A 12,653-nucleotide genomic window follows, 5' to 3' on the forward strand; every position below is an offset into this window, starting at 1 on the left:
AAAAACCTAGGAGAGTATGGCATCTAGTGAGGGAAATTATCATCGTAGACGTTCTTACTTTGATGGCACTAATATTGCTAGTTGGAAGCATAAAATGAAAATGCATATACTTGGCTTTAATCCTCATGTTTGGGCTGTTATTCGTGTTGGTGTGCAAGGTAACTTCTTTGGAGATGGGCATTAACCACATTGTGATGCGACAGATTATGAACTGAAGATGTTGCAACTTAATGTTCAAGCTTGCGATATCATCTTCAACTGCCTTTGCCCCGAAGAATTCAACAAAATTAGTCGTCTTGAGAATGCACGAAGACGTTGATATGCACAAAGGTACTGATTTTGTCAGAGAATCTAAGTTGTATGTGCTTCAAATTCAGCTTGACAAGTTCAAGATGAAGGATGGTGAAGGAGTCGCTGAAATGTACTCTAGGCTAGCTCTCATCACCAATGGGATTGTCGGCTTAGGAAGCAAAGAGATGACCGACAAATTCATCATCAAGAAGATACTTAGATCTCTTGATGGCAAGTATGACACAATGTGTGTTGGAAATATGCCCTAGACGCAATAATAAATTAGTTATTATTATATTTCTTTGTTCATAATAATCGTTTATTATCCATGCTAGAATTGTATTGATTGGAAACTCAAATACATGTGTGGATACATAGACAACACACTGTTCCTAGTGACCCTCTAGTTGACTAGTTCGTTGATCAAAAGATGGTCAAGGTTTCCTGGCCATAGGCAAGTGTTGTCACTTGATAACGGGATCACATCATTAGGAGAATCATGTGATGGACAAGACCCAAATTATGAACGTAGCATGTGATCGTGTCATTTTGTTGCTATTATTTTTTAAGTGTCAAGTATTCATTCCTATGACCATGAGATCATGTAACTCACTCACACGAGAGGAATACCTTGTGTGTATCAAACGTCACAACGTAACTGGGTGACTATAAAGGTGCTCTACACGTACCTCCGAAGGTGTCCGTTGAGTTAGCATGGATCAAGACTGGGATTTGTCACTCCGTGTGATGGAGAGGTATCTCGGGGCCCACTCGGTAATACAACATCACACACAAGCCTTGCAAGCAATGTGACTCAAGTGTGAGTCACGGGATCTTGTATTACAGAACGAGTAAAGAGACTTGCCGGTAACGAGATTAAAATAGGTATAGGGATACCGACGATGAAATCTCGGGCAAGTAACATATCGAAGGACAAAGGGAATGTTATACGGGATTATGGGAATCCTTGACACAGAGGTTCAACCGATAAGATCTTCGTAGCATATATAGGATCCAAAATGGGCATCCAGGTCCCGCTATTGGATATTGACCGAGGAGTATCTCGGGTCATGTCTACATAGTTCTCGAATCCGGTAATCAAATGGTAACCACACATATAACTCAACTATAGTAAAACATTGCCGAACCTTAAGTGTGCAGACCCTGCGGGTTCGAGAACTATGTAGACATGCCCCGACGTACTCCTCGTTCAATATCCAATAGCGGGTCCTGGATGCCCATATTGGATCCTACATATTCTCCGAAGATCTTATCGGTTGAACCTCAGTGTCAAGGATTCATATAATCCCGTATGTCATTCCCTTTGTCCTTCGATATGTTACTTGCCTGAGATTTGATCGTCAGTATCCGCATACCTATTTCAATCTCGTTACCGACAAGTCTATTTACTCGTTCTATAAAACAAGATCCCGTGACTTACACTTTGTCACATTGCTTGCAAGGCTTGTGTGTGATGTTGTATTACCGAGTGGGCCCCGAGATACCTCTCCGTCACACGGAGTGACAAATTCCAGTCTTGATCCATCCTAACTCAATGGACACCTTCGGATATACCCGTAGAGCACCTTTATAGTCACCCAGTTATGTTGCAACGTTTGATGCACACAAGGTATACCTCCGATGCCAGTGAGTTATATGATCTCATGGTCATAGGAATAAATACTTGACACGCAGAAAACAATAGCAATAAAACGACACGATCAATATGTTACATTCATAGTTTGGGTCTTGTCCATCACATGATTCTCCTAATGATGTGATTCCATTATCAAGTGACAACACTTGCCTATGGCCAGGAAACCTTGACCATCTTTGATCAACGAACTAGTCAACTAGAGGCTCACTAGGGACAGTGTGTTGTCTATGTATCCACACATGTATTTGAGTTTCCAATCAATATAATTCTAGCATGGATAATAAACGATTATTATGAACAAGGAAATATAATAATAACCAATTTATTATTTCCTCTAGGGCATATTTCCAATAGTCTCCCACTTGCACTAGAGTCAATAATCTAGTTCACATCACCATGTGATTTCAACGAATCCAACACCCATATAGTTCCGGGGTCTGATCACATCTTTCTCGTGAGAGAGGTTTTAGTCAACGGTTCTGAAACTTTCAGGTCCGTGTGTGCTTCCCAAATATTTATGTCATCTTATAGATGTTGCTACAATGTGCTATTCGGAAATAGTCCAAATATCTGCTCTACTATACGAAACCGTTTTACTACTCGTAGTTATTCGGATTAGTGTCAAAGCTTGCATCAATGTAACCCTTTACGACAAACTCTTTAACCACCTCCATAATCGAGAAAAATTCCTTAGTCTATTAGTTACTAAGGATAAGTTTGCCCGATGTTCAGTGATTCAATCCTGGATCACTCTCTGTACCTCTTAACAGACTTGTGGCAAGGCACACATCAGGTGCGGTACACAACATGGCATACTGCAGAGTCTATGGCTAAGGCATAGGGGACGACCTTCGTCCTTTATCTTTCTTCTGTCGTGGTCGGGCTTTTGAGTCTTACTCATATTCACACCTTACAACACAGCCAAGAACTCCTTCTTTGCTGATCTATTTTGAACTCCTTCAAAAACTTGTCAAGGCATGTATTTCATTTGGAAGTTCTGCTTAGAATTTTGATCTATCTCCATAAATCTTGATGCTCAATGTTCAAGTAGCTCTATCCAGGTCTTCCTTTGAAAAATCCCTTTCAAACAACCTTTATGCTTTACAGAAATTCTACATTACTTCTGATCAACAATATGTCAACCACATATACTTTATCAGAAATACTATAGTGCTCCCACTCACTTCTTTGGAAATACAAGTTTCTCATAAACCTTGTACAAACCCAAAAGCTTTGATCATCTCATCAAAGCGTATATTCCAACTCCGAGATGCTTGCACCAGTCCATGAAAGGATCGCTGGAGCTTGCATACTTGTTAGTATCCTTAGGATTAACAAAACCTTCTGGTTGTATCACATACAATCTTTCCTCAAGGAAACCGTCGAGGAAACAATGTTTTGATTTCCTATGTGCAATATTTCATAAATAATGCAGCAACTACTAACATAATTCCAACAGACTTTTAGCATTGCTACGAGTGAGAAAGTCTCATCATAGTCAACTCTTTGATCTTGTCGAAAACATCATTCAATAGTCTTATCACCATCAAGTAGTTCTTTCAAAGTCCACATGGATTCTCTATCGGATTTCATGGCCTCCAACCATTTGTCGGAATCCAGGCCCACCATCGCTTCTCCATAGCTCGTAGGTTCATTGTTGTTTAACAACGTGACCTCCAAGACAGGGTTACTGTACCACTCTGTAGTAGTACGCAACCTTGTCGACCTACGAGTTTTGTAGTAACTTGATCCGAAGCTCTAATGATCACCGTCATCAGCTTCCACTTCAATTGGTGTAGGCGCCACAGGAACATCTTCCTACGCCCTGCTACACACTGGTTGAAGTGACGGTTCACTAACCTTATCAAGTTCCACCACCCTCCCACTCAATTCTTTCGATATAAACCTTTCCTCGAGAAAGGACCCGTTTCTAGAAACAAACACATTGCTTCCGGATCTGAGATAGGAGATGTATCCAGCTGTTTTGGATATCCTATGAAGATGCTTTTATCTGCTTTTGGGTTCGAGCTTATCGGACTGAAACTTTTTCACATAAGCGTTGCAGCCCCAAACGTTTAAGAAACGACAACTTAGGTTTCTCCAAACCATAGTCTATACTGTGTCATCTCAACAGAAAATACGCGGTGCCCTATTTAAAGTGAATGCGGTTGTCTCTAATGCATAACCCATAAAAGATAGTGGTAATTCGATAAGAGACATCATAGTATGTGCTATATCCAATAGGGCGCGGCTATGACGTTTAGACACATCATCACACTATGGTGTTCTAGGTGGCATGAACTGCGAAACAATTTCCACATTGTCTTAACTGCGTACCAAAACTCGTAACTTAGATATTCATCTCTATGATCATATCGTAGACTGTTTATCCTCTTGTCACGACGATCTTCACTCTAAAATAGCTTTGAACTTTTCAATATTTCAGACTTCTGATTCATCAAGTAAATACTCCCGTGTCTAGTCAAATCGTCATTGAAGTAAGAACATAACGATATCCACTGCGTGCCTCAACACTCATTGGACTGCACACATACAAAATGCATTACTCCCAACAAGTTACTCTCTTGTTTCATGTAGCATGATCTGCATGTCTCAAGTTATTCAAAATCAAGTGAGTCCAAACGATCCATCCGCATGGAGTTTCTTCATGCGTTTATACCAACATGTATGGTTTGCATGTCTCAAACGTTTCAAAAATGAGTGAGTACAAAGATCCATCAACATGGAGATTCTTCATGCATTTTACACCAACATGACTCAAGTGGCAGTGCCACAACTAAGTGGTACTATCATTATTACTTTGTATCTTTTGGCACCAATATTATGAACATGTGTAACACTACGACCGAGATTCAATAAACCATTGAGGGTAATTATTCAAGCAAATAGAATAACTATTATTCTCTTTAAATGAATAATTGTATTGCAATAAACACTATCCAGTCATGTTCATGCTCAACGCAAACACCAAATAACAATTATTTAGGTTTTACTACCAATCACGATGATAGAGGGAGCGTGCGATGTTTGATCACATCAACCTTGGAAACACTTCCAACACATACCGTCACCTCGCCTTTAGCTAGTCTCCGTTTATACCGTAGCTTTCATTTCGAGTTACTAATCACTTAGCAACCGAACCGATATCCAATACCCTCGTGCTACTAGGAGTACCAGTAAAGCACACATCAATATCATGTATATCAAATATACTTCTGTCGACTTTGCCAGCCTTCTTATCTACCAAATATCTAGGGTAGCTCCGCCTCAGTGACCATTCCCCTCATAGCAGAAGCACTTAGTCTCGGGTTTGGGTTCAATCTTGGGGTTCTTCATTAGAGCAGCAACTGGTTTGTCGTTCCATGAAGCATCCCTTCTATCCCTTGCCCTTCTTGAAACTAGTGGTTTCACTAACCATGAACAATTGATGCTCCTTCTTGATTTCTACTTTTGCAGTGTCAAACATTGCGAATCACTCAAGGATCATTATATCTATCCTTGATATGTTATAGTTCATCATGAAGCTCTAGCAGCTTAGTGGTAGTGACTTTGTAGAAGCATCACTATCTCATCTGGAAGATTAACTCCCACTTGATTCAAGCGATTGTTGTACTCAGACAATCCGAGAACATGCTCAACGATTTGAGCTTTTCTCCTTTACTTTGTAGGCAAAGAATCTTGTCGGAGGTCTTATACCTCTCAACAAGGGCACGAGCATGAAATCTCAATTTCATCTCTTAGAACATCTCTTATGTTCTGCGACGTTTTCAAAACGTCTTCGGTGCCTTGCTTCTAAGCCATTAAGTATTGCGCACTGAACTATCACATAGTCATCAATAATGTGTATGTCAGATGTTCGCAACATCCACAGACGACTCCTGAGGTGCAACACACCGAGTGGTGTATTAAGGACATAAGCCTTTGATGACCCACAAGTATAGGGGATCAATCGTAGTCCTTTCGATAAGTAAGAGTGTCGAACCCAACAAGGAGCAGAAGGATTTGAGAAGTGGTTTTCAGCAAGGTAAAATCTGCAAGCACTGAAATTGTCGGTAACAAGTGATTGTGTGGTGAGATGATTTGTAGCAAGCAACAAGTAACAAAAGTAGCAACGGTGCAGCAAAGTGGCCCAATCCCTTTTGTAGCAAGGGACAAGCCTGGACAAAGTCTTATAGGAGGAAAAATGCTCCCGAGGACACACGGGAATTTCTGTCATGCTAGTTTCATCATGTTCATATGATTCGCGTTCGTTACTTTAATAGTTTGATATGTGGGTGGAACGGCGCTTGGGTACTGCCCTTACTTGGACAAGCATCCCACTTATGATTAACCCCTCTCGCAAGCATCCGCAACTACGAAAGAAAAATTAAGACAAAGTCTAACCATAGCATTAAACTAGTGGATCCAAATCAGCCCCTTACGAAGCAACGCATAAACTAGGGTTTAAGCTTCTGTCACTCTAGCAACCCATCATCTACTTACTACTTCCCAATGCCTTCCTCTAGGCCCAAATAATGGTGAAGTGTTATGTAGTCGACGTTCACATAACACTACTAGAGGAAAAACAACATACAACACATCAAAATATCGAACGAATACCAAATTCACTTGACTACTATTAGCATGACTTATCCCATGTCCTCAAGAACAAAAGTAACTACTCACAAAGCATAATCATATTCATAAATAGAGAGGTAATGAGTAGCATCAAGTATCTGAACATAAACTCTTCCACCAAGTAATCCAACTAGCATCAACTACAAAGAGTAATCAACACTACTAGCAACCTTACAAGTACCAATCGGAGTAGGGAGACGGAGATTGGTTACAAGAGATGAACTAGGGTTTGGAGAGGAGATGGTGCTGATGAAGATATTGATGGAGATGACTCCCCTCCGACGAGAGGAGTGTTGGTGATGACGATGGCGATGATTTCCCCCTCCGGGAGGGAAGTTTCCCCGACAAGATCGTCCTGCCGGAGCTCTAGATTGGTTCTGCTCAAGTTCCGCCTCGTGGCGGCGGAGAATCCACGAAAAAGCTCCACTCTGATTTTTTCTCGGACGAAACCCTTCATATAGCAAAAGAGGGGGGCCAGTGGGCCGCCAGGGTGCGCACAAGCCTTGTAGCCGCCGCCAGGGGGGCAGGTGGCGGCTACCAGGCTTGTGGGCTCCTGGTAGCTCCCCTCTGGTACTTCTTTCGCCCAGTATTTTTTATATATTCCCAAAAAAATCCACGTTGATTTTCAGGGCATTTGGAGTTGCGTAGAATAGAGGACTCAGACTTGCTCCTTTTCCAGTCCAGAATTCCAGCTGCTGGTATTCGCTCTCTTCAAATAAACCTTGCAAAATAAGAGAGAAAAGGCATAAGTATGGTACCACAAAGTAATATAATAGTCCATAAAGCGATAAATATCAACATGAAAGCATGATGCAAAATGGACGTATCAACTCCCCCAAGCTTAGACCTCGCTTGTCCTCAAGCGAAAACCAAGATCCACAAACATGTCCACATGTTTAGGGATGAAGGTGTCGATAAAACATAATACGGACATGAGGGCATCATGATCACACATAGAACATCAATACATCATGAAGATTCTTATGGGAAAGTAACAATTCCTTCACAAAGCAAAGTATGAAGCAAAAACCTTACCGAGAAGTAGCCAACAACAGTCCATAGTCATTGAAGCAATTGCAATTTATCATAACATCAGAAAGAGTCAAATAAGAGCTTGTAAAGCAAACCCACATACTCAATCATCTCTTTTGTTTTCCACAATTGTTACAACTCACGTGGTACTCATGTTATCAAAGTTTCAGCTGGACACAGAGAAAGATAGGGGCTTATAGTTTTGCCTCCCAACCATTTACCTCAAGGGTAAAGTCAACAATAATAAAGCATAAGTACTCAACTTCAAGTTGATATATGAATATAGATCTTTCCATAGCATGTGACGGTAGCCAAGACAAAGGAAAAATAAGGAATTGGTGAAGATCACCATGACTCTTCCAAGGGCAAAAAGTAAAGGTACAAGATAGGCCCTTCGCAGAGGGAAGTAGAGGTTGTCATGCACTTTTGAGGTTTGGATGCGTGTCCTCTTAGTGCGGAGGAACGTCACTTTATATTGCCTCCTGTGATAAAGAATTTTATTATGCAGTCTGTCGCTTTTATGTCTTCCTCATCATAGGTTCGTACAAAGCTTATTTTCCACACACTAATAGATCATACATATTAGAGAGCAATTTTTATTGCTTGCACCGATGACAACTTACTTGAGGGATCTTATTCAATCCATAGGCAGGTATGGTGGACATTCATGGCAAAACTGGGTTGAAGGTTTATGGATGCACAAGTAGTATCTCTACTTGGTGTGGGATTTTTGGCTAATATGAGGTGGAAGCAATCGTCACATGCTAAAGGATCTCTAATCATATAACATTGTTTTGAACCAAGCAAACACAATTCATTATGTTGTCTTCCTTGTCCAACATCTACTTCTAAGCACGTAATAGTTTGGTGAGTGCTCACAATTGTAAAAAGTGTCTAAGATGATATATTTATATGTGAACCTCTCTTTCCTTATTACTTATTATTAATTGCAACAATGACTGTGGTCTATGTTGGTCTATTGTCAACAAGTTTCAATCATCATACTTGTCATAAGTGAAGCTATCACTTTCCATAAGATAATCTCATGATCTTTCATGCTATCGTTCTTTTCATACTTTTGATCACGGCACAAAACAAAGCCCTTGACTAAGACACTCTTTATTATATAGCTCGCAAGCTCGAATACATCGGGGGAGAGACACAAGGCAAAAGACTCAAACTAAACACTAAAGACTTATTCCACTAAGAGAAGAAAGTAAAAACTGGAAAGGAAAGAACTAAAACAAAGGTAAAAGCAAGAGATATAAAGGTGATACGATACCAGGGCAACTCCCCCAAGATTGGCAAAAGCCAAGGGGATTGCCCATACCAATGCTTAGTTGTCTTCCTTTGGTGGTGATGGTGGTGGAGTTGTTGAAGAAGTCTGATCCTCCGTCTTCCAAGGCATAGGTGCTCCATCATGGCAGGATGAACGAGTCGCCGGAATCCTCAAATCTGCAGCCAACCGTATTGATTTAAATCTATACTCATACTCATAGTTTTGGTTCTGCAGGTCATAGATCTAGCCCTGGAGTTGATCAACCCTGTCATAGAGCTTGGAGAGGTGTTTCCCAATGTCAATGGCATCCATCTTGTGCTTGCTGGTGAACTCCGTGATCATCATGTGGTTGGCGTTGAATCCACGCTCCACCATCCCTTGGCACTTGAAGACTTGTTGCTCCATTGCTTCGAGCCTCGTCTCCATGCTTCCGTTCTTCTTAGGCCCCTCAACATCACGGATGTGCAACATCCCCTCGCTCATCTTGATAGATTGAGGGTGTTTCAGCACTTCCGTGAGATAGGGATTGATGACCTTCTCGAAGATCTTGTCCTTAGGAGCTTTTGGGGAAGTCATGACGATCTAGATCTGCAACAGAAACAGGCTCGAAACGAAAACAGAGGAAAACTGCGCGATACGGAGATCAAAACCCTCGGGTGTATATATAATGATTTTTTCTGGACCAGAAGGAGTGCTCAGCAAGAAAACGGAGTCCGGGAGGCACACAAGGTGCCCACAAGCCCTGTAGCCGCCGCCAGGAGGGTAGGTGGCGGCTACCAAGCTCGTGGCCGCCTCGTGCGCTCTTCGGACTGATTTTTATTTTTCTATTTTTCCATAAATTCCAAAATGGAGAAAATTTCCTATTGGAAAAGTTTCGGAGTCCAATTACTTACCGAAACACATACTTCTTCGTTTTCAGGGTCTGAAACAGGCTGATAAGCATCCCTTATGTACTCCTGTGGAGTTATGATATTGATGATATGGGTCTCAACATTTATGGGAGTACCAGAGATATAATGCTTGATTCTTTGCCCATTTACCACTCTAGGAAAATTTCCTTCCGTGTTATTGATTTTGATGGCACCGGAATGATATACTTCCTCGACAACGTCAGGACCTTCCCATTTAGAGAGAAGCTTGCCTGCAAAGAATCTTAAGCGATAATTGTATAGCAGGACCTAATCACCTACATTGAACTCTCGTTTTTGTATTCTTTTATCGTGCCATCTCTTAACCTTTTCCTTGAACAACTTGGCATTCTCATATGCCTGGGCCCTCCATTCATCTAATGAGCTGATATCAAACAACCGCTTCTCACCGGCAAGTCTGAAATCGAGTTCAGCTCTTTGATTGCCCAATAAACTTTGTGTTCCAGCTCAAGAGGTAAATGACAGGCCTTACCGTAAAGCATTTTATACGGCGACATGCCCATGGGATTCTTATAAGCAGTCCTATAAGCCCATAGTGCATCGTCAAGCTTGCTAGACCAATTCTTCCGAGATCTATTCACAATCTTTTGTAAGATCAATTTGATCTCCCTATTACTCAACTCCACTTGACCACTAGACTGAGGATGATAAGGAGATGCAACTCTATGGTTGACATCATACTTAGTGAGCATCTTGCGCAAAACACAATGAATGAAGTGTGAACCGTCATCAGTCATAAAATATCTAGGGACTCCAAATCTTGGGAAAATGACTTCTTTAAGCATCTTAATAGAGGTGTGATGATCAACATTTCTAGTGGGGATAGCTTCTACCCACTTAGTGACGTAATCCACAACAACTAAGATGTGAGTATACCTATTGGAACTCGGGAAGGGTCCCATATAATCAAAGCCCCAGACATCAAATGGTTCAATGACAAGTGAATAGTTCATAGGCATTTCCTGACGTTTACTGATGTTCCCTATTCTTTGGCATTCGTCACAAGACAATACAAACTTACGGGCATCCTTGAAGAGAGTGGGCCAATAGAAACCTGATTGCAATACCTTATGAGCAGTTCTATTTCCAGCATGGTGTCCTCCATAGGCTTCGGAATGACACTTCTACAGGATCTGTCCCTGTTCATGTTCAGGCACACAAACGTCTAATAACACCATCTACTCCTTCCTTATAAAGGTGAGGATCATCCCAAAAGTAATGTCTCAAATCAAAGACGAATTTCTTCTTTTGCTGATAGGTGAAACTGGGTGGTATGTATTTGGCTACGATATAGTTTGCATAATCAGCATACAATGGTGCACTATGTGAAGTGCGGATGACATTTAATTGCTCATCAGGAAAGCTGTCATCAATAGGTCGTGGGTCATCAAGGACATTCTCTAGCCTGGACAAGTTATCTTCTACAGGGTTATCAGCACCCTTTTGGTCAACAATGTGCAAATCTAATTCCTGTAGCAGGAGAACCCATCTGATTAGCCTAGGATTAGCGTCCTTCTTCTCCATAAGGTACTTAATAGTAGCATGATCAGAGTGAATAGTGACTTTGGAGTCAACTATATAAGATCTGAACTTTTCACATGCAAACACGACTGCTAAAAACTCCTTTTCCGTAGTGGCATAGTTTCTTTGGGCACTGTCTAGAGTTTTACTAGCGTAGTGAATAACATTCAACTTCTTGTCAACTCTTTGTCCCAGAACAACACCAACAGCATAGTCACTAGCATCGCACATGATTTCAAAGGGCAAGTTCCAATCAGGTGGTTGAACAATAGGTGCGGTTATCAATGCCTTCTTAAGTATTTCGAAAGCTTCCTCACAATCCTCATAAAAACAAAAGGAACATCCTTCTGCAAGAGGTTGGTAAGAGGCCTAGAAATCTTAGAGAAGTCTTTAGTGAACCTTATATAGAAACCAGCATGACCTAGGAAACTTCGTATACCTCTGATATCTGTGGGGCAAGGCATTTTCTCAATTGCATCAACCTTAGCCTTACCAACTTCAATGCCCCTTTCATAAATTTTATGTCCTAAGACGATGCCTTCATTAACCATGAAGTGGCACTTCTCCCAGTTCAAGACGAGGTTGGTGTCTTTACATCTCTGTAAGACTCGATCAAGGTTGCTGAGGCAATCATCAAAGGAAGACCCGTAAACGGAGAAGTCATCCATGAAGACCTCGACAATCTTTTCACAAAAGTCAGAGAATATAGCCATCATACATCTCTGAAAGGTGGCAGGTGCATTGCATAAGCCAAAAGGCATACGTCTATAAGCAAAGGTACCGAAGGGGCAGGTGAAAGTGGTTTTCTCCTAATCAGATTGTGCAACAGGTATTTGCGAGAAACATGAATAACCGTCTAGAAAGCAGAAGTGTGTGTGTTTGGATAGCCTTTCTAGCATTTGGTCAATAAAAGGCAAAGGGTAATGATCTTTTCTAGTGGCTTTATTCAATTTCCTAAAATCCTATAGCCAGTAATAATCCTCTGTGGGATCAATTCATCCTTATCATTAGGGACAACAGTAATGCCTCCCTTCTTAGGAACGCAATGTACCGGACTCACCCAATCACTACGAGCAATAGGATAAATGATTCGTGCTTCCATAAGCTTTAATATTTCTTTTCTCACGACCTCTTTCATTTTAGGACTTAATCTCCTTTGATGATCAGCAACTGGTTTAGAGTCAGGGTCAATTTTAATCTTGTGCTGACATGGAGTGGGACTGATACCCTTAAGATCATCAAGAGTATATCCAATAGCCGCATGGTGCTTCCTCAAAGTTTTTAGTAACTTCTTTTCCTCATGCTC

The sequence above is a fragment of the Hordeum vulgare genome, chromosome 6H (genome assembly GCF_904849725.1).
Source record: "Hordeum vulgare subsp. vulgare chromosome 6H, MorexV3_pseudomolecules_assembly, whole genome shotgun sequence".
Taxonomy (NCBI): domain Eukaryota; kingdom Viridiplantae; phylum Streptophyta; class Magnoliopsida; order Poales; family Poaceae; genus Hordeum; species Hordeum vulgare.